Source organism: Bombus bifarius, unplaced genomic scaffold, assembly GCF_011952205.1.
Source record: "Bombus bifarius isolate JDL3187 unplaced genomic scaffold, Bbif_JDL3187 scf7180000009200, whole genome shotgun sequence".
NCBI lineage: Eukaryota > Metazoa > Arthropoda > Insecta > Hymenoptera > Apidae > Bombus > Bombus bifarius.
Genome location: NW_022884965.1, coordinates 3,203,394 through 3,225,411, shown reverse-complemented (window position 1 = coordinate 3,225,411; position 22,018 = coordinate 3,203,394). Strand labels below are relative to the sequence as shown.

The 22,018-nt window shown below is 41.3% G+C and overlaps 1 protein-coding gene and 1 long non-coding RNA gene across 5 annotated transcripts in view; one reads left to right on the top strand and one right to left on the bottom strand.

The window, feature by feature from the left end:
* The window catches only part of LOC117214383, a 127,021-nt gene that overhangs the window by 23,588 nt on the left and 81,415 nt on the right, over positions 1–22,018 (bottom strand). The window lies entirely within an intron of this gene.
* LOC117214407 lies at positions 16,537–17,867 on the top strand. The gene is made up of 2 exons (XR_004488860.1): positions 16,537–17,157; positions 17,212–17,867. It is a non-coding gene; the product is annotated as an uncharacterized LOC117214407 (long non-coding RNA).

Sequence of the window (22,018 nt, the reverse complement as noted above, 5' to 3'; positions counted from 1 at the left end):
ACAAATCCAAACGCGCGAAGTAATTTTCGGAGGCTTCGTTATACGCGACCTCGTTTTTCAAATGTTTTTTTCATAGATTCCGCGGCGCGTTTGTTAGGTACAAAATTTGGTTGACTCGTTGAGCAACAAGCACTGAAACAATTTAGAACAGTTTGGAATACCCGGAAAGTCGTGTAAAATCTAAAAAACCGTGCGGTATTCATAAGAAAAAAAAAGTACTAAAATCGAAAGAAATAGGTTAATTATAAGAAACTATACGGCGTTTCTTTCATAGTAAAAAAATTTTCTTCGACCCGTACACTAGAGTACACTTCCGGTTGAGAACTTCCGGTAGGATAGCGCAAGGGTTAAGGATCGGTGGAATTCGGTTCGATTTAAATGTCAAATGAAACCCGGTAGCGAGACCGTCTTATCGGCTGATCCTTTAAGCAGACGTTTAAATCTCCTGTCTTTCGTATCCGGGGCCCGATTGTTCGGCTCTTTGCCCGTTGTTAGCTCTTAATCGCGCGTCTCGATTGGCCCGCGCGCGACTCTAAATCCCACCGTTGAAGAATTAAACCGTGACGCGTTTCCTTCGGGGGATTAATCCGTCGACCAGCTTTGCGAAAAACTTCAATCCCCGGGTAATCGTCCGACCACGGGACAGGCTACGACTTCCGACGAATTACCAACGAATCTTTACCCTGTCGGAGCTAATCGAACCTTAAGTTAGAAGTGAATTCACCTGGATCGATATCGAACGCTGGAAAAATTCACTAGATCAGATTACCGACCGAGCCTTCATAGGGATGTAGGCACTATTTGATCCTATTAGTTAATCACACTGCTAGATTATACTCTGCGCTAGTGGTTTCTAATCATTTTTGAATCACGTCACCGATTTACGAGAGCTAAATTGATTCATATTAAAGCGACAGTCAGGTAACCTAACCTAAAATTGCTGGATCATATATGCGGTAAGTCAGAGATATAAATGTAGTCCATTTCTTATACGATATCGGATACTGAAAAATGTCACTAGACTAGATTATCGAACGAATCTTATTTTTTCGAGCTGAAAACGGGAGGGGGGCGGCTTGTAACCTAACCTAATCTGATATCACTTTGATTAGACACTGTTTCTCAGACTAAAAAGATAGGAGGAAGTTTAATCTATGAAGAAACGTCGCAATCTTATTAGAATTTTGTCTGTACCTTCTACGGAGGAAGAAGATATTTAATATGACTTTAATACTCTCTACCCTTGGATTAGAAAAAAATGCCATTTTTCTAGATGAAAAGAAGGGAGTACCAGTGGCCATTTTCATCGAACAATTCGACGATTCCATCTGCCCCAGGTAGCCGTCATTCGTTCACTTACGGTGCAGTCGGTTTATCATAACAAAAGTTTCTCGATAAAAATTCCCCCAGGCGACGCGAGACTCGAGCTATCCCGTTTTTATTTATTCACAGCGTTCCCCCTCTAATTGCGCCTTCCTCGGATATTACGCATTCATGCCTCGAAAGATGCTTGGAATATCTGAAGATATCCAGAGATTACGCGATGCTGGAAAACGGACGAACCGCTCGACGATTCCGCGGCTTTAACTAATACGGCTGAAACCGTATTATCGAACCGACAGAACGGCAGGCGTCTTGGATTCTTTGAGAAATATCTGACGTATCATCGCAGATTTATCCGAGCATTGCTGAAGAAAAGATTCGGTGCAGCTTTACCGACGTGCCTGTACATCTACGAGAAAATTATTAGGAGAAATTGAGATTTTTGGTGGTTAAATTATTCTTCTTCTTTAAAGAATATTATATGTACTTGGATATATATATATAGCGTGTCTGGGAATTTTTTAATCGGAGGATTATTAAAAAATTCGACTTATATGTGACTTATTTAAATATTGGTACTTTTGAGGAATAGCTAGAGAAATTTATTTAGCCAGCAGAGGTTAAATTTCGGGGAAAAAAGAACGTGAATCGATAACGTGAATTGAACTCAGTCAAGCTTCACTGAAGGGGAAACCTCTAACCTGTCTAGGAAAAAATGAAAAGAAAAAAAAAACTAGACGTCGTTTTGAGCCCAGTCTCGAAATTAGGTTTCGTTTCCAAGTACAGCAGTGACAACCAATCGTCTTGGGACCGTGTTTGATAAGCCATCTAGAAAATCCCTAGTGTTTTTCTTTTACGTTAGATTTATACAAGACAACAAAGATCCTAACCTGACACGGAATATCGAGATTCCGAACTCGGTAGTCTGCCAAGATAATCATGTTATCTGTCACTCCACAAACCCACATTTAAGAACTCCTATATAGCTATATCGACTGTAAACTGACAAGGCAGAGTCTCAACCAGCTATCGGGGAATTCCAGTAGTAATTAACTCTCCGCCATCTTGAGGATTATACTTAGACGTTTTAAACCATCTACCCGGCCGAGACTCTTTCGACCATCGACAGAGGATCGTTTACAAACTTCTCTCGAAGTGAAACGAGGCTCGTACTCGAGTCTGAATAAATGCAAACCAGAGCTTAAGGAACTTTAGCTATAAATCTGAAAAAAAAAAGAACGTCTTCATTCGAGGTATCGCCAATATTTCTGAGGATGCTTCTTTCTGATTTTTAACGAAATCTGTCTGCTTGGATAATCGAGTGGCTCTTTAAAGAACCAGTACATTAGGGAAAGCTGGAAGAGAGGGGTGCCTAACCTCAAAAAGGGCTAGGTCTAAATTTGAATAAGAATGTTCGACAGTATCGTTAGAAGAAGCAAGAGGATTTTTGAAGGCGGAGAAGAGGTAGAATAGCGTGAATGGTCGACAATGGGGATCGATCGGAAATCGATAAAGACAAGGATAGAAGGACATATAACGTGTGTCGTTCTACCTGCGTGCGTCCATTGACGACGCGCGGCCGGCAACAATGCTAAATCACCGGATACGTCGCATCCGCCAAAACTTATCGTTCCACGGCCGGAGTTTCCTTCCTTCCTCCCCCTGTCCAACCTTCCAATCGAATTAGGATCCTATAATGGCCGACTGGTAAAACCTAACCTACGACCGTAATTTCGTTATACAGGATGTTTACGAAACGATGATCTATATCTCATTAAGGGCGGATTCTCGTGTAACAACAATGAAAGCTAGTGATTTTTAAGAATCTTTTCCAGACTAATTTTTGGTTATATTATATTTGATGTAGTGCATCCATTGTTGGTGTGCAGCGTAGCACCTGTTACAGTCATCAGAATGCAAAGAGCTAATTTGTCGTAAAAAAAGCCTTCGAGGAGACACGGATGAACCGCTAAAATATCGTGTTGATAGCGAGAGATGAAGGTAAAACGAACTGCAGGAGCAGACTCGTTCATCGCCTGGAGTTGCTGCTGGAATCGAGGCTCAATTTCTCGTCGACGGGAGAAGAGTGTGGCGCTCCTCGTTGCTGGCACACGTATCTATTTACAATGGCTCTTTTCTTTCCTTCTCTTCCTTCTCCGGCATTGTACAGTTCCGTTTAATCCGCTCGGTGGCGCTCCATCGACTTTTTTCAGCCAAACCACCCACTCACACTAGGAAGGAACGACGACGTTGGCACGTCGCAACAGCCGAGTAACTGCAACGTAGCGCCGCAATCGGATCGGTAATTAAACCGGCGAACCGGGTATCCACGGCAAACTGCAAAGCTTTTCCGGCTGGATGCCCATGGTTGGATGTAGGAAAAACAAAAAGGAATCTATTCCATTACACCGTCTGTTTGATGCCGGCTGGCTGTCCGCGCTAAATCGATCCCTTTGCTCCTTAGCCGTGTTCGTCGAAGTTTCCAAGGATCGAATGAGACCTTGCCTCGTGTTTCGCTAGATTCTCCCTTTTCTTTTAGATATTTTGACTTTGGTGATACGATTTTCTGTAAATGGTTTCCTTTAGCAATTATTGCGCGATAAATGGCTGTATACGAAGTGGACGATTATAAAAGATAAGATCTGTTGTATCGGTAGTTTACCGAACGATTATCATCCATCGGTAACAGGTGAACTTTTATTTAGACGGTTGAACAAAGAATTGTAAGAGATTGAGAAGCACTTTAAAGCGTAGTGTGAATTCGCACTCAACAAGAACAGACTAGGAAAGTAACGTATAGGAAAATCCCTAGTCTACACTATTCTAAACTATCAATTAGTAAATCAATTTTATTTTCGATCTATCCACTTTAAGTATCTTCATACAGCAAATTAGTGCAAATTAGGTACATCAAATGTGTACAAGCATAGAGACAAAAATACGAATCGATCGAGATGATTGCCAAGATGGTGGCCAAAGATGAACTTTGAGGTTAGGTGTGCTTCACCATCTTTCTCGCGAATAGTCCTTTTTTTCAAAGAATATTATTCTACTCCTTCGCGTGATAAATATGTATCGATAACAAAAGAAGGAAAATAAATTGTGGCAATAAATATGATTAATAGCGGACTTAATGTACCCGAGTAGAAAAGGCGAATTTTCACGAGTGGTAGTGAATGATATTTCACAGTTCTGATTCGTTTTAATGCATCGTGACAATGGTATACGCGTTTACAATAGAGCACGACCGTGGGGAGAATAGCCAGGAAAGCACAAAGGAAGCCACGGAATCACGTTGACGAAACGAGTAGGCTCGCTATATGGATGGCACAGACGAGTGGTCGAGCAGAGTTTGATTCCAAGTCCGCCACTATCTATCTCTTTTTCACTGGCATTATCATATACTTAATCTATAAGCTTAACCTGTCCGATGATGGATGGAAGGTCTAGTTACGATCGTGTCATTCGCACGGAACGTTGCAACTAGCACGGTACCACTTTCGTTCATTTACCGTGAGGCGCTATCTATGCGAACATGGTAATCACGGGAGTCGCTCAAATGGCAGCGGAGATATCGATCTGTAGATCTAATTATACAGTACACCTATATATACTACAACTAAAAATTATATGAACAGTACATGTTACTGATGTATGAATTAATGACAAACCAACGAATAAAACATGAATTATTAATACGAAACTTTTATTGAAAATGGAGTCTCTAATCCGAGTGCGAAATAAATAGGAACGGTCGGTATGGCAGTGTTCATCCTGCGTAAGATTCCCTAAAAAGTATTAAGTGATTTTGGATATTATTCTTTCACAACAGCCTCTTCATCCATTTGATAGGATCTTCTCTACTTTATCCATAGCTTGACAACGAAACGTGCCAATCTCTTTTATCGTACATCAACTTTGAGAAGTAAATTTTATCGAGCCATAATATTCTACGACAGCTGTAACGAAGAATGAAATTGCGCTGTAGAGAGAATAAAATGACCAAGAATCCTACTTTCGAGCGATAGTGTGCCTCGCTAGCTAGGGTAAGACAGTTGCACGTCAGATGTAACTAGTAGAGAAAGCTAATTAGTTAGATGTTACCAGCCATGTGATGGGATGTCGGTCTTTCAAATGAAATTGGCCACGCCTACCGGTCAGTCAAAGAAGCCTGCCTGCTCCTCGATATCATCAGAATGGATCGTACGTATACGTCACCACATAATCTCGATGAGTGGAGGGAGATAAAAACGGTTGAAAATGGTTGCGCATCAGTCAAGGCGAAATTAAACCCCCTGAAGCGGCGCCATGTCTCGTGGATCGTTTCAAGCGAACCTGACGCTGACTGAAGCCTAACATCGTTCGGGTGGGTCCTGTTTTCAAGTCTTTACAGTTTCACCCTACGATGACGATCAGGCGCGCTACAGCTTTCTCCAGAAGGAGCGCTTGAAAATCCAAACACGCCGGTGTACTTTGCATATATATCACAGCGAAAGGGACAAATTTTGAGGAGAAAAGATGCCTTAAAAATTTTGAGGTTAGTCGATAATCGAAACGCTCGTGGAAAGTGCCTTAAAAATTTTGAGGTTAGTCGATAATCGAAACGTTCGTGGAAAGTGCCTTAAAAATTTTGAGGTTAGTCGATAATCGAAACGCTCGTGGAAAGTGCCTTAAAAATTTTGAGGTTAGTCGATAATCGAAACGCTCGTGGAAAGTGCCTTAAAAATTTTGAGGTTAGTCGATAATCGAAACGTTCGTGGAAACTTTTACTTGATCGGAATTAAAAACGCACACTGTCACCGCATCGAGTGTCTGTCAGATTTGCGTAGAACGTAACTTGATTGATGACAGAAAATTGTAATTAACGTAAAATCAGGCTATTAATCATGATTACTGGTTATTTAATAATCAGATCTGATCATCGACTAACGAATGGGGAAAAAAATGAAAAATTGTAACCAATGGTCATGATTAAGTTATTAATCATTCATCGTGAAACGATCACACTTTTTATCATAATTTAATGTGTAATTTTTCAATGCTATAACAATGCTATGAATATTTTAGTTCTACCAAATCGCATGGTGTTAGGCAATTGAAATTATGCGAAAAAGTTTACGTACGAAACAAGCCATATTGGACAATTTTCAAAATGTACAGATGCTTATAAAATATAAATTGGCCATTGAATGATTTAAAAATTATTGATTAGAAATTACACATACGTAATCATGATTTATTTATCAACAACGGATTACCGTTACTATGAAAAATCAATTACGAGTAACAACTACTGTCCATCTCTCATCTCTGGATACTTAATTTGTTTATACGATTTCGCTAATAAAAATCTAAATGTCACAAGTTACGAATACATTTACCTACGAAGAAAATATGCGAAGTGTATAGGTATATTTATCGAATGGATACGTTCACTGTAACGCGTACAAAAGAATTTTCCTCTGCATGTTTCTATATCTGTCGCGGGATCCATTTCTTCCATGTTTTATAGGGGAAAATTTTCGTGGGTTGAGGATTTATGAGGGTTGCGAGCACGCGACTGAAACGCGGGTAGGGACGTTTTTACAGGGCCAATCGTTCGACGTTTTGTTTTACACCCGCGTTTTATGACCGTGGCACGGGCCCGTGTTTTTGTTGGAATTTTTTCGATCGATCGAATCCCGGTAAAGAAAAGAACTAGGCGTGACGGAGCGACGACAAATAAACGGGGCCGAGTACCCGTTAATTAATCACGTGGGGACGAGCTCGTAATCGAAAGCCAAAAGTTTCCATTTTCTTCCCTCTTGCACCGATTTAACCCTTTTACGAGCCTATCTGATCACGTGCTGCCTTTTGTTCCGTGCAATCGCGGGTTTAGCGAGAATAGGCTTACCAACCGTTGCCTACGGTCAACGTATCTCAACTGCAAGATAAGTTCTCTGTTATCTTTCGTTTCTTTTGCCTTCGAGATAAATAAAAACGATACGAACGTTCGTTGAAAGTGAATAAGTATAGGTTAGGATTTTTCAATATGTAATCTCAGAGGTTAGGTTTAAAAAGATTTTCCAATCGTTTTAACCCTTTGACGGGCTATTCGATCGCACAGTGGCTTTTGTTGGGCGCAATCGCTCCGTGAACGAACAGCATTGCCAACAGTTGTACGCGTTGAATAAATCTCCACTATACATACTTTTTTATTTTTTCTCTGTATCTGTTGAATTTTGTATTTTTCGACAAATAAAAGAGACGTTGTTTCGTATTTACTCAACGTGAATGAAAACAGGCTAGGAATTTCTGAAAAGTTGTCCTGGAGGTTAGGTCGTAGTTGGACGGCCTGTAGTTGCAGGAAACGGGAGTAATCCGGTGTAAATAAGCAAACGAACGGATTTATTCGCGACAGATAAGCCGGCCTGGATGGCCTCGTCTTAAATAATCTGAAATGCTTCGAGTCCGCCGCTCCAGCGCGCTGAAACTTTCGCAGAAACTTTTGCAACTTCGTTAATTTAAGGAACCAGAGTATCTCAAAAATTTTCCAGACCATTTAATTCAATAATGATTCGCCGGACGCCGCTTACCTCGTTCAAGAGAATTTCAAACTATCGTACAATTTTTTGAAAGATTTTCAAAAAGTTGCTACGGAAATTTTAAGACCAATCGTCGTTATCGTCGAGCTCGTTCTTCGCGAGAAATTGTATTTGAAACGCAAAATATTTTTTATACATCCTGGGGACTTCCATGAAAAAAGATTGCAACAAGCATCAGAGTGATACTGGAAACGTTTAAAGTTATCTTAAATTTGACTTTCACATTTTTAGAGGGTGGCAGATAGTTGGTATAAAAAGAAGGAGCCCTTTATTCGACGGTGGTGCTAGGACCTGTCAAAGGCAGGCCTGCCTGCGTGCAAACGATGACCGCAAAAAACACTAGATCTCTGTCTTTCACACTCTATGAACGCATCTTTCATCGAGTTCCAAGCCAATGATTTGCCAGATCGGTAAGATCTTTGTCGAAAGTTAATAGGTACTGCATTACCGACCAATAAAATTCCAGTAGAAAATTGCCGGGGATTCCTCGATTCACGAGATAAAAAGCCTGTGTAAACAGTGTTGCCACGCGGCGTCCACTGGCGCATTAGACCGAAGAATATCGCGATCATAGAGTGATTAATCACTGGGGCGCGGCGTTAAGCCGGCCTGAGCATCGCACACAGGGCTTTTCAGCGAATAGCATAGGACGGGCTAGATTATCTTCAAAGCTTCTGAACGTATCTTAATGTTTTCCATAATTAACGTCCAAACTCGAAAATTCCAGGCACTTCATCGCTTAAAGAAAAGGCTAATATAACATAACCTCTTTTCATACCGTCCAACGATTAGATGGTAGTTTTTCCTTCCTGTCGTTTATCTTAATTAGTGTCCAAGCTATAAAATTGCAGGCTTTAGTAACTGCTCTTTTCTTAGAACGAAGAAGAGCGAGTTAATATTTTATCTTTCGGAAGAAAAAAGAAAGACGATTTTACGGCGTCTAGAATATCTGCAGAATAAACAGTAACTTTTGTCTCCATTGTTAATCAGGATTCCCAACCTCGTTGATCGGGTCCGACACATCTAGGGAATAAATAGTAACTTTTTTCTTTGCATTCAAGAGAATCAAAGTTCCGTGTTTGAGCACACAACTTCGGGGCTACAGAGAAGTGGTGATCAAGTGAGAAATTTCCGTCTGATCAATCGACGTGCCGCGAGAGTGTATCTTTCTCGGCTATCTTCGCTTTATTTATCCGGATCAAGTAGTTCGCCCGTTTACCGTCTGATAGCGTCGCTCTGATACCGAAGTTCCGGCGGGATCGTCGTTCGTTTGCACGATAAATACGACGCGGCATCGAGAGGTCTGACCAAAGGAAACTGATACCAACTCCGCCGTGCAAATATTGGCTCCCGTGTAAATGTGCGTACAGCAGACAACGAGACGATGTCGTCGACGACGGGGATCAGCCTCTTCTCTCTGTTTCGATCCAGCCTCTCAGCGTTTCCCTTCTAGCCCAGAGCCGCGGGCCAGACAAAGAGACGAGCACGATTTATTTATGCGAGGACAAACCCTTAAGACGTCGAGCTTCCACGCGCCAAAGAGAATAACGGTCATCCAAAATCTAAATAGATGACGAGACTATCCTGCGCGTACTTTATTCTCAGTGAAAAGGATCTGGAGCGGTCGTAAATGAAAATGTTAAACGTGGACGTCCATCGATCATCCGATTGAGGTTAGGATCGCACATGTTGCATATACCAAGTTTTACGAACCGGGATCAATGTCGAAACAACTTATGAATCAAAATCCCGAACTCTGTTAGTATTTACATAATCGTAATCCTCGACATAACGATTTTGTTGTAGAAATATTCTAAGAAATACGACGTAGTCGTTAACAGGCGAGTGCCTAAACGTTGATCGCGGATGTTATTTCTCTCGAGAACTAGTTGCCGATGTAGGTCAGTTTACCTTCCAACTAAATGATTAACATGACGGAATTGTAGGTTACGAGGGTGCAAAGTTAGGTTAGGTTCAAGTTCGTTCAATTCAATTTCATGAAAATTCTAGCGTGCAAGTTGGCCAAACGCTCGGTCAAAACGATTCAACGTGAAATACTAACGAAGCTTCGATGTACAGAGCAGTTCTCTGTTAACCTCAAAAAATATAGGTTAACCGTAGCTACGTCGGCCATGTTCGTGTATCATTTCGGACAGAGGAGCCAGACATGGTCGTGCATTTGGATAAGGATTCATACTTCTGGTAAACAATCTATAGGGAAATATTCTCTCGAAATTGAAAATTAAATACCTTTCACTGACTTGTCACGCATAATACACAGTCTGGTCGGGTACGTTCCTGAAACGGTGTCTACAAGCGCGTCCAAGCGATTTTCTCAGCAGCTACGATTACGAAAATTTCGAACGTGCGAATTCTGTCGCCACTGAGAAGAAAACAGCGGATGCTGAGATGGTCGGATAAAGGGTTGTCGAAGGAAGGGCCACGCAAATTTCTTCATTGGAAGTTCCCGTGGCGGCCTGTTATTACAGAAATTTACTGGCTCTCCGTAAACGCGTTATCGACGGCCAGCGATCTGCAATTAGGTGGGAATTTGCATGATAGAAGCAGCTGGCTGCGAGAGATGTATCGTGATCGAATGCGCACGCACGTTCGCGTTTTCGTTCAAGAATTCGCCTAGTGTCTTCGGGACGAGACGCGGCGATCCTACTACGACAGGCGAATAATACTTGTCGCTTGCGCGCCGCGAGAATTTTTATCTCTGATTTTGTCGTCGTCACGCACTCTGTGTCCGGTTGTTGTTGTTGTTCCAGAGGTGCGGCGAGAACGCCGCCGGAAACACGGATCCCTGTGGGCGTCGATAAGCCGTGTCTCACGTGCAACACAGGCCCCTGACACGATGGAAAACCGCGTTTCCCACCTTTCGGTCTTCCCCTCTGTCCTGCGGTATAGTTCGCACGTTTCTTTTCCCAGGACGATTGGAAAATGCCATGCCGAGCACTTGCTGTCCCCGGACGTGTCTTTGAGAACGCCGCGTACGAATCTCACGAAATCTGAAGGAAGCGAGCTGCTGAATCACGCGCTTCCAAGGTTCCAGGTGAATTCCTAGTGGAATTCCGAGGGATCCTCCTCAGCCTATGACGGTTTACATCTTTGATCTTTTCCCTAATTAACCATGCGTCGAAATCTAGGAAGCCCTAGCTAAATTCGAATGTGATTCCAGGAGATTCTGAAAGCTTCTCTTTCATCTGCGGTTCTCCAGGTCTTCCGCCTCTTCGCTAATTAGGCAAATTTCTGATCAGGATTTAAATGCATCCGAGTAGATCATTTTACAGCCTGCACGGTGCAGGTCTACAGAGCTTCAGAGATACCCTGGGCTCTGCTGTGTGCAGGCTCGGCTCTTCCAGTTGTTAGTCAATTAAGCAAATCCTAGATACGAATCTAGGTGAGTTTGAACGAATCTTGGAAGTTCTAGCGAGTTTGCAGGGGACTTGAAGAATCATCGTTGCAATGCGCAAGTTCGGTTCTTCGAAACTCTCGTCAATCAGATGCGAATCTAGAGGAACGTCTAGGGGGATCCTTACAGGTCCTGAGGTTCTGAGCAGATTTCATGGAATTGCAAGTGTTTGGTCGTAGACCAACGCAACAGTTTTCGTCAGATTGGACCTAGATGACTCGATAGAAGGATCACGTTTGTATCCATCATTAGCGATGTTTATCATGTAAATGTATGAGCTATGTACATAAAATGAAATCCAATACCCGCGAACGAAGTGACGTAACACGAACCAAAGATATCATTCGACGTTTAACGAATCAATTAACGACAGCGATCGAAAAGCCAAATTTCATCAGTGCCAGCTAAACAAAATTGCTCCTCGGTCGAGATGAAACACCCCGAACTATATTTGCCTTCGTCTACCTCGTATTTCTGCTGAAACTGGTGATGTTATTACTTGCTTCGCGATGTTATTGTAGGGATTCATGCGAAAACGAAGGGAGACAGAGAGGGAGAGAGAGAGAGAGACATCTCGTACTGTTGTAGGAAAACACAGTGATAAATTCTCATTGTTATTCTAGATCCTTCTCTTCTGATTTTTCCTCGAGAGAACTCAATCTCGCGTAATCACATCCTTCAGCTTTGCTAACAAACAAACGATTTGATACCGTGTTAAATTACCTCCAACTGTTTTTTTTTTTTTTTTTTTTTGTTCCTATCAAAAGTAATTTCAAACAGGCTGAACAAGTTCATATATACCAGAGAAACGTTCAAATTTGATTTTATCCACCGCGTGTGAAAACATTTTATTTTATATCCGCGATATATTTTTTTCTATGTAGAATGAAACTTCGATAAAAATTTATTACCAGTATACTAATTTAATATATTTGATATATACGCAATAGTAAAAGTCTATGTTAATTTTATCAGAAGTCTCCGCATCTTTCAACGATTATAACAACGATTACGATTATTACATTTAAAAGAAAACAGGGACTGGTTATTTTAACGAATTTGGTAACACTAGTGTTAATCACATAATCCCGTTTGTTCAACCTATATCGATTTCCATGTTCCAAGGTACCGTGCACTTAATCTCCCCATATTAACGCTGTCTCTCTCTAATGATTATCAATGGAAAATTATGGCACGTAATTATCTAACCTCTACTCAACGAGGATTCGACGAGGTGTTGGTGAATAGCCAGATAACACTGCTAGGGAATTTATTGTGTAGTGGGAACGATCCTGGTGTTATTATTTCAGGGCTGTCAAGAGTTTGGTTATTTTTATTCACGCTATTGCGAGACTTAATGCAGAAAACGAAGCGGTAGAGATGGCTGCCGGGATAAGGTTAAGCGCGGCTTTCGTACACACGAAAGGACGATAGCTTAATTTCATCTGAAAACTTCATCAAACTCCGTCTTGCACATCGATGGGCGACCGGTATTGTCAATTGGCTGGTGCTTTCTCATAATCCCCTAACTAAGAACATAATGTCCGTCTAGGGATATTCTCGTTTTACGCCATACGGACCGATATTGACATTCCAGAGTGTACCTTCTAACTTCGTGCTGGTCCATACGCCACGCTAAACTTGATACTCTGTTTCGTTCAATTTTGTCGAAATCTTAGAATTTTTATATGGAAATTTCCACGAATCGAATTTTTTTATTATTCTCTATAAACAAATATGCGATACGATACTAAAATCTATGCGTATACACAACGATTATATATAGATTGCAAACCTAACCTTAAACCTAATCGAACTTAGCATTCCAAAATGTTAAAAACGATAACTAGCACCGACGTAACAGGTAGATCCGAATGTTCGCCGCTAGTAGACGTTCAGAAATATCGTTTCCACCAGATGTATCTGGTTGTACGTCTTAATGATAGGTGGCCACTTTTATCGGCCTGATAGTGTTCTCGCGTGGCAGCCAACTATTTGTCGCCACGCGGTAGGACACTGGCGTGACCAGGACCAAAATTCGAGACCGAAGGCACACGAGCGACCAATAACTCTTACCACCGATGAATTTCCCTTTCCAGGCCTTAAACAGCCACGCCCTTGTATGACTTGTAGCTCGCGTGGAAGCTTTCGTTTTTTTCCCCTCAATAGTCCAGACAGCGAGCGTGTGCAGTGTCGATTAGGCCGGTCACGTGACCCTGAGAATCCAGCCGCGAAAATCCCCAGCAAAAATCATTTTCTCACACGATCCGGTATGGTTCTACCGAGTTATATTGCCACGGTGTATCAGGTCTGTCGTATATCTTCCAGAAAGATATTACGCTATTACGTTTCGCGCACGTTACGTACCGCGTGTCCTCCTAAAAGCGCGAATATCAAGACACGAGGAGAATCCATTTTTCTTCTTTACACCCGTGCGAGCTTTTTTGCAACATCTTTCCTCCATTTTTCCTCGTTCATAAGCGAAGTTTCATCTAACGAGGTTAGGATGTATCGGACGACGGAAATTTAGCTGGTTTTAACGCGACAGAGATTGGTTTTGCGAACATATTATTATTCCACTGAATGAGATTTGTTTATTGGAATTTCTATTGGCTACAGTTTGCGTCTAAGCACACGGTACGGTTAATTATACCGTTGAGTTTATTTATTCTGTGCAAGTTTAGATTTCAATTAGGTTAGGTCAGACTTGGTTCGAATTACATTTGAACATGGATAGGTTATGTTTGAATCGTAGATTGTATTTGGATTGCAAATTAAGAATAATTTTCCAAATGATTGGTAAAACTGTTAGCTAAAAAAGTACCGCGAAAAAAGCAACCTTCGTGTTACGAAAGCGTTATGATCGAACTATACATAACAGATATAAAAAGGTGTAAGAAAGAAACTAGAAGAGTTCCCTAAGTAGTGCTGATACCCTAAAGCAAAATTTAACCTGCACTTGAATCTTTGTCTGTTTGATCAATGCACCGGTAAAGTGGAATGCATTGATTTATTTGGTTCGACAAATTTAGGACACCCTGTGCATGGCTGGCTTCGCGCTTATCATCGCGTTTCTCTTCTATATTTCCCGAACATTTACTTTCAATGCTTCCGCTACTTATCGGAAAATATTACGCGACAAAAGGTGAACGCGCAGATCGACTCTTTATCCCTTCATTTCTTCCGCGTCGCAGTCTCTATCGAGCTTGTTTCGTCTTGTTTTCAACGTTATGGTCCGTTCACACCGACTCCACCTATCTACTTTTTGCTTATTTTTATCCTATTGCTCCTACGCCTCATTCGTGCCAATAAAATTACTTCCTACTATATAGGTTGTCTCAGTCGGTAAGTGGGTGATTCTACGTGGAACAAAAGATCTAAAATATATTACAGTCGAACATCGATGTGTCGAACCTCAAAGGAAGAGCTAAAATCTTCGAGTTACACAAGTTTCTATTCGTCGAACAAAAATTCGACGTACAGAAGCTTTTTACGAAAGCAATTACGTTCACCTTTTCAGATGGTGTTAGCATTTTAAGCTTCCTCTTACAACTCATTTCATTCAACGTACATAAACGCAAAAGTTAAAGACGCGACAGCCGATGGCAATTATGCGTTCGACCGAAGAATAACGATTAGCTTTCATGGATATGTATGTGGTCGTCGTGGCCGAGGGGCGAAGAGGAAGCGATACGGCTTGCATCGTCTCACGTTACTCGAGACAATCCTAAAAGTTGGAAGAGAAGAGACGATATCGAAAGATTGGTTTACACATAATGTAGCTATAGCTACATCTCGACCTGCAGAAGTTGCAGCGATAGAAGTTCGACTTATAGAAGTAAACTTCGACCTGTCGAGGTCTGGCTATTCTAAATTCCTGTTACGAGGTAAAATAATGCATCTGAACACGTGGCGAATAATTCGAGTTAAGGTAAGTTTTACTTTGACTTTCAGAGGTTTTCGACTTACAGAGATACGAGCTATCGAGGTTCGACCGTACGACAGTTTCCTCGAAACAACGTCTCTGCTTTACTTTTAAAAAGTTCGGTTATTTTTGAGACAGAGCGCGTACTTCCATGGTAAACAAAATTTCTATATTTCTGGATTATGTAGCATTCCTTCGCGTTGCCTAATACAGATGTCTCTGTTTGCAAAAAAATCGAATTCGAAAATCCGTCTACTACGTGTGAACTTGGCTATACCATCACGAAATATACTACATGGGCCACTGTTCACCTGATCAGCCAACATGAACGATTACACGCATCAAAATAAAATTGCAATACGTTAACGCGTGATTGCCGAAAGCTTCGCGGCATCGACGTGCATAGCGCGGCATTCTGCGTTCCGTTCGGCGATTCCGGCTCGCGGACGATGAAAAACGTTCGGTGCATTCGCGGTACGTCAGAAAGAGCCGGCTGATTCGTGGAACTGGCGGAGGCGCAATGGCAGTGGAGGGGTGTAGGAGCGGTTCCGGTCGGAGTGGGGAGGGAAGAAACGGAGAATGTCGAGGAGAGGGGGAGGGGTATGTTGCAATCGTGACAAAGAAGGAAGATATTTCTATAGGTTTCAATGGTCGTGAAAAAATGGGGGGAACGTTCGAGACGGAGAGCGAATCTCTCGCTTGGCCAGGTATTTCGATATATGTAGAAAACCAGACAAAAAGGCGGAACGTATTTAAAAAGCGAACGTTGGGCCGCGCTCGTGCTCACCGCTCCGGGATAAATCGTTCCCGAGGACAAAGGAACGTTCACCGGCGACACACGCGTTCCCCCAATGACAATAATCGCTCTCGTTCCGTGTACACGGTAGTCCCTCTAATGAGCGGTAATCGCATCGCCGGAAAAACAATGCTATGCGGTTTGTAGGTTAGACGAGCGCGCGCCTGGTTTTAGTGGCTTTCAACGAGGCTGCGGGCTTTTTCCTCCTCGTTTCCCACTGACGAACTTCTTCGCACGATATTTCTTGAAAACGCCATGTTCTATCGACTCCCTATATAGGATGATTCACGAATGGTGCTATTCATATTTAGGTTATGGCAGTTTCTAACGTGGATACGTGGGCTTTTCCGACTTCTAATAGATGTTTTTGCTACAGATTTATCAGAATTTGGCACTCGTTCGATTATCTATACGTGGTTTCAGAAGTGGATTTATTTGAATTTGGTTATGGGAGCCTTCGGGGCTTTTATAGTTAGTTGCACGACATTTTTGAAAATACAATATTGTAATGACTCTCGTAGTTGTATCCGTAAATGGATTTATTTAAAGTTAGCTTACGAGGCTAGTTTTGTGTCTTTTAATGCGGCTCTAAACTCTTGTATGACCTGTAACGAGGATTTTTGTCCGATGTTTTTAGAAACTCAATATTAATGACTATATCTTGAACCACGGACGCTTTTTACTTGCATTTAGGTTATGGTAGACCCTTCAATAGGGTAACGTGTTCATTTATAACCTCCAACGAAGAATTTTGCACGATATTGCAGTCACACTGTTCGACCTCATCCCTACAAGGTCTAATACAAAAATAGACTTCTTTGAATTTAGGTTATGTAAGTCCTACAACATCATCCTACTCGGCTGCTTTTTAATTCTGCACGACATGCCTCAGTACCGCGCTCTATATCGAAAACGTGACTATGTCAGGTGATATCGAGACGATTGCACGGGAACGTAGACAAATTTCGCTTCTCTACCACGAATGCAATTTGCGCCGACAACTGATCCCACGTAGTCCCAATTGTTTCGAGCGGCGTACATAATTCATTCGACAATGGCCGCAAAATGGTGTCACTTCGTCGATGACGGAGTTATTGTTCATGTGAGATAATAGGTAAGCGCCTCGTGCTCCTTCTAAATCCCGGAAAATAATTGAAGTCTTCGACAGTAGGGAAAATAACGACTATGTGAAAGTCGTTGAGAAACACGCGTCTGATTCAGAAGAGAACACGAAAAACAAATTGGGGAGGGGGGGGGCAGGAGAGAGAACGCTTTAACCTATAGTCTGTTGCTGCTAAGTATCCGGACACTTTGGTCAACTTATTATAAACACAGTGTATGAATTTGACCAATAACTCTAGTCAGGAATGGACTTTAGGTTATGGCAGCGGTATCGTGGCTTTCAACAAAGCTACAAATTCTTTTTCGATTTATAGCGACGAAGATGATGAAGATTTTTGCTGGATGTTTTTGAAAATCCAATTGTTTCTATCTAATCGATTCACCATACCTTGATTCACGGTATGTGGTCTTACCCGAATTTAGGTTAGGTTGTACAAATTGATGATCAGCCGTGAAAAACAGCTGTAAGTGACTATAAAGAATAAAATCATTTTTAATTTCGTAATTAAAAATAAACAAGTGCCCGGATATTTTTTGTGTGGTGGAACATGTATGTGTTTGCTATTCCCGTAGGAGGATAAACATTTTGCGTGCGCATGCGCACACACGCGACGTTGTATATTAGCATTATTCTCCGCGTAATGTAAAATATTAAATTAAAAACAGACAAATTTTCCGGCTGTTTGCCAGCCGTGCTCGCGATGAGAGACTCTTGATTTATTTAATACCGGCTCCCCACGTACGTCGCTGTTACCTGACAGAGAAAAAAGCAAGCTAGATATCACAGGTAATATGTTTTACAATAATACGTAAACGACGCGCGACGTTATCGCGACCGGCAATGATGATGCATCGCGGCTATATACTTCTTCTCATTAACGTTAAAACGGACGTTTATTTTACATCCCTGGATCTCGTTCTAGCGTAAATATTTACTGGCTTGCGGAATACTCTGGTCAGGAAGCGGCCATTTTCCAACTTGATCAAATTTTTAAATCTAAACAACCTTCTTTTGTTTCTTTTATGCTTTATGCTTATTTCGAAAAAATATTTCCCTAGGGAAGTTTCTTGCTATCTAGTGTTTTTATTTAAAATGTAAATAAAGTATTTTTAACTAGAATTTTTCTCCTAGCCACCTCGGTGTTTCAAAAAGAAGAAAGAATAATTTCCAACTACAATATAAACGCTATACTTCAGTCTTCTTTTTGTTTTCAAATCCTTTGTTTTGAAAGAATATATTTTTGCAAAAAAAAAAATAATAAAAAAAAGTTTCTCTCCGAAATGCGGATAAAAAAATTTTCGAAAAATAACTAGAATCCTTTTGCAGCCATTTAAAGAGGACAAAAGAATGATTTCCAAGTCTAAACACCATTCGCTTATTCCCCCCTTTACATCAAAGTCCTTTGTTTAAAGAGAATACACTTTTTTGTAATAAAGGTAAATTGAGGATAAAAAATTTCTAAAAAAAAAAAAAAGATACCTGGAACTCGTTTTCAGTGCCGACGAAGAAAGGGAAGAACGATGATCTTTATTATTCTAACACTCGACCAACACATCAAAGCAAGGATTCTTGGAATCAGAAATAATTCCTTCTAGTTTTATGGCATTTGAGGTTGCTACCCATCATAGTGACTAGGCGACTAAATTTAGGCAGTGAAAGAAGATCGACATCGGTTGTTTATGAGGGGAAACCCGAGCAAACGCGTTCTGTTTGGCATCACGCTTTGGAGACAGACTTCGATAAGTTTATATGTATGAGACGCAGTATTGACATGAATTCTTAAGAGTCGTGCCCCATTTTTAGGTTATGTTCGTGAGAGTACATAAATAAAGAAGTCGAACTGTGATGTAGAGAGGTCTTTCTCTTATGAATATCTGTATCAGGAAATGTATCTGCTATTCAAACGCAGCTACCTCTTTCCACGTTTTAAGATCTGGCTCGATCTTTAATTCCGACTATCGGTAAGAAGCAGACCTGTTTTCCTTTCTCCTTTGTTCTTAATTACCGACGAGCCACGCTTACCTACGTCTGCTCTTACGATTAGAACAAAATCGAAGAGCGCTCGTAAACGACACTGTAAACGCAGTAATTGGATAGCTTTGACATTCTATGGCAGAAGATACAATGTCACAACGTCCATTCTACAGAGAAGCATACAAGTACCGATGAACAATTAGTCAATCGTTTCTTTGCTTCTATCTATGCCATCTATAGAAACGAATGGAACACCGAGTTTTCTTTACAGATACGAGCTGCCACATACAGCAGGCTTTTTTACCTTTCTCTCTTTCACGAATTTTGACTACATTAACGCACAAGTTTTCTTCTGCCGCTGAAAAGCTTGTTTCTTCGCACCTGCGCTCTTTTCTACAGGCACTCTTCAACTTTTCCTCTACTTCGTAATAATTCTTTAGTCGTTGAAATTCTAACTGGTAATTCATAAGGAATAAATTAAAGCAGGTAAATTTAGCCACAAGGTGAGAATTTGTAGAAAATGATTTTTTTTTTTTTTTTTTTAATTCTGCTTCTGTCAGTCGAGGAAAATCCTGCCTCTGTTAACTGGAAATGGCTAACGTTAGCCAGAGTGACGATGGTAGATTGGAAAATCACACATCATGGTTTTCTAGGTGAGAAGAGTCAAGAAGTACACAAGTTTGGTTAGAGGCTGACGTTAGTGACTGAACTATCAACCCTTAACCAATATTGGACATTGCTTATAGAGTGACTTGGGCCAACTTGCCAACTTGCAAAGCTAACTTAAAGGGAATCTTGCGAAACACATCTAACCTGAACAATCCAGACGCCATTATTAATTCCCATGCGTGACGAATATTTAACAACACCTCGTGAAATTACCATATGGGCCATCTCAACGACACCAGTTGCATAATCAAACATCGATTTTCCCCGTGATTTGACAATTTTATGACCGAAGGACATTCCTCTTTATTCGAATAGCCTACACCTGGCGCCTGTGCAACGGACCTAATCTAAACGAAATTATTAATAACACGCGACATTATCGATTTCCGGTAAGCAGACCATGGATTTTTATAATCTATGGGTAAGTATAATACCCGAAATATAACAACGCAAAAATACCTAGAATATCGAAAACGTGAACTTTGCTTTCTATTGAGTTGGCAACTAAGTGATTGTGGATTTTGCCACTGCCACCTAATGACAAAATCCGCAACCACTTAGTTGCCAACCCAATATCTCCACGGTACCATTTCTTCAGCTCTGTTCGTGATGATTCGAAAAACGCACGAAGATCTACGATGAGACAAGAAAAATATGGAAAAACTGACTTTCTGACACTATAACGTAATAACAGTTTCGCGTGAATGGAATCGTCAAGATTACCAGAGTCAGTTAACCTAAAAACCTGTACAGACTGCGGACCAACATGGCCGCGAGATCCTCCCGATGAATATTACTTTTGCGATTATGAATTCCATTAATACACGTGGGCCATTTTCCAGCGTTATAATACCATTCGAATTAGACTAATAAATCGTGCTGCTAATCCCGCCATTAGCGTGTACCGGGGACCGTTTTATCGACAGCGTTCCTCGTTTCGCGAGTCATTGTCGCGGAAAATAGCCGCTGCGCCAGCCTGTCCGACCTGTCTGGCTATTCACAGGCGAGAAATCTCGCGCGATACCACGATAGTGATGTATTGGCTTGGCAACTAAGTGATTGCGGCGTTTGTCAATAGGTGGTAATGGCAAAATCCGCAGTCACTTAGTTGCCAGGCCAATATTTCACCAGGTGGCAGGTGAGACAAATTTGGCCATTCGTCTTCCAGAAACAATGGACAAAAAGGTTGTACGAAATTTTCTATTTGATTTGCTGATGTCTTACTGACTGCATTTAAAGCAATTTAGTCTGACTGACTAAAAGCAAGCTTCATTATACCCTACAGGTTTGATCGTCGATACCCTTTGGCTTCTGTAAAGCTCCTGGGAACAATGTGAGCATAGAGGAGTGTGAATAAAGTGCTGGTTTCTTATCGCTGGTTCCGGAAAAAAATGACCAGAGCTGTAGAGTGCTTGGTGGAAGTTAGTGACGGGCTCAAGTACGCTGCAGGCAGGCTCAAACGTTGATCAACTATAGATTCACGAATCCTCTATAAGCATTTGGAAAAAAGCAGCGAAGTTTTCAAGTACGTTGGAGGCTAAACGCGATAGATTCCAAGACGCTGTATGAACACTTTAGGAAAATAAAAAAGGTCCCTGCAAGCAGAGTCGAACGCCGGTTGAGTAGGTCCGGAACTCGTGGAGCAGCTTGTTGGAAACTTTCCATTCGCTTAAGATCGCTTTTTTCTTTTTCTTTTTCTTTTTTTTTTTTTTTTTTGACTGTAATTCTGACATAATTTTGAAGAGTTCTGACTCTTATGATTCGATCTGATTGTAAGAAGTTGGTCCCAGTGACGGTTGTTAGATTTTCAACGCTAGGAACTTGAGAATATTCGTCCCGAGGTCCGAAACTTGCCTGTGATGATCGACTACTTGGCAAGTACAATGAAGGAACCGATATATGTTACACAAGGTATTCGAATAGGAAGCATAGTATGAGGACAAGCATGAATAGTATGGAGCTGTTATATTTGATTTATGATGTTACATATTGAAGTTGATGGGATCGTTGGTGGAAGTTTAACCGCGTTTGAATTACACGCCGATGTAGCGGAGTTGTTGAGAACAGTGATTTTTGAGCACAGAAGCAAAGAGGGCAGAAGAAGCTGGTAAAAAATTCTGTCTGCTTCTCGAAAGGTGCAGTTATGATGCACCAAATCCTTGTTAAATTTTCACATTCACGAGAGAACCTCGAAAAGCACAAGATTTCC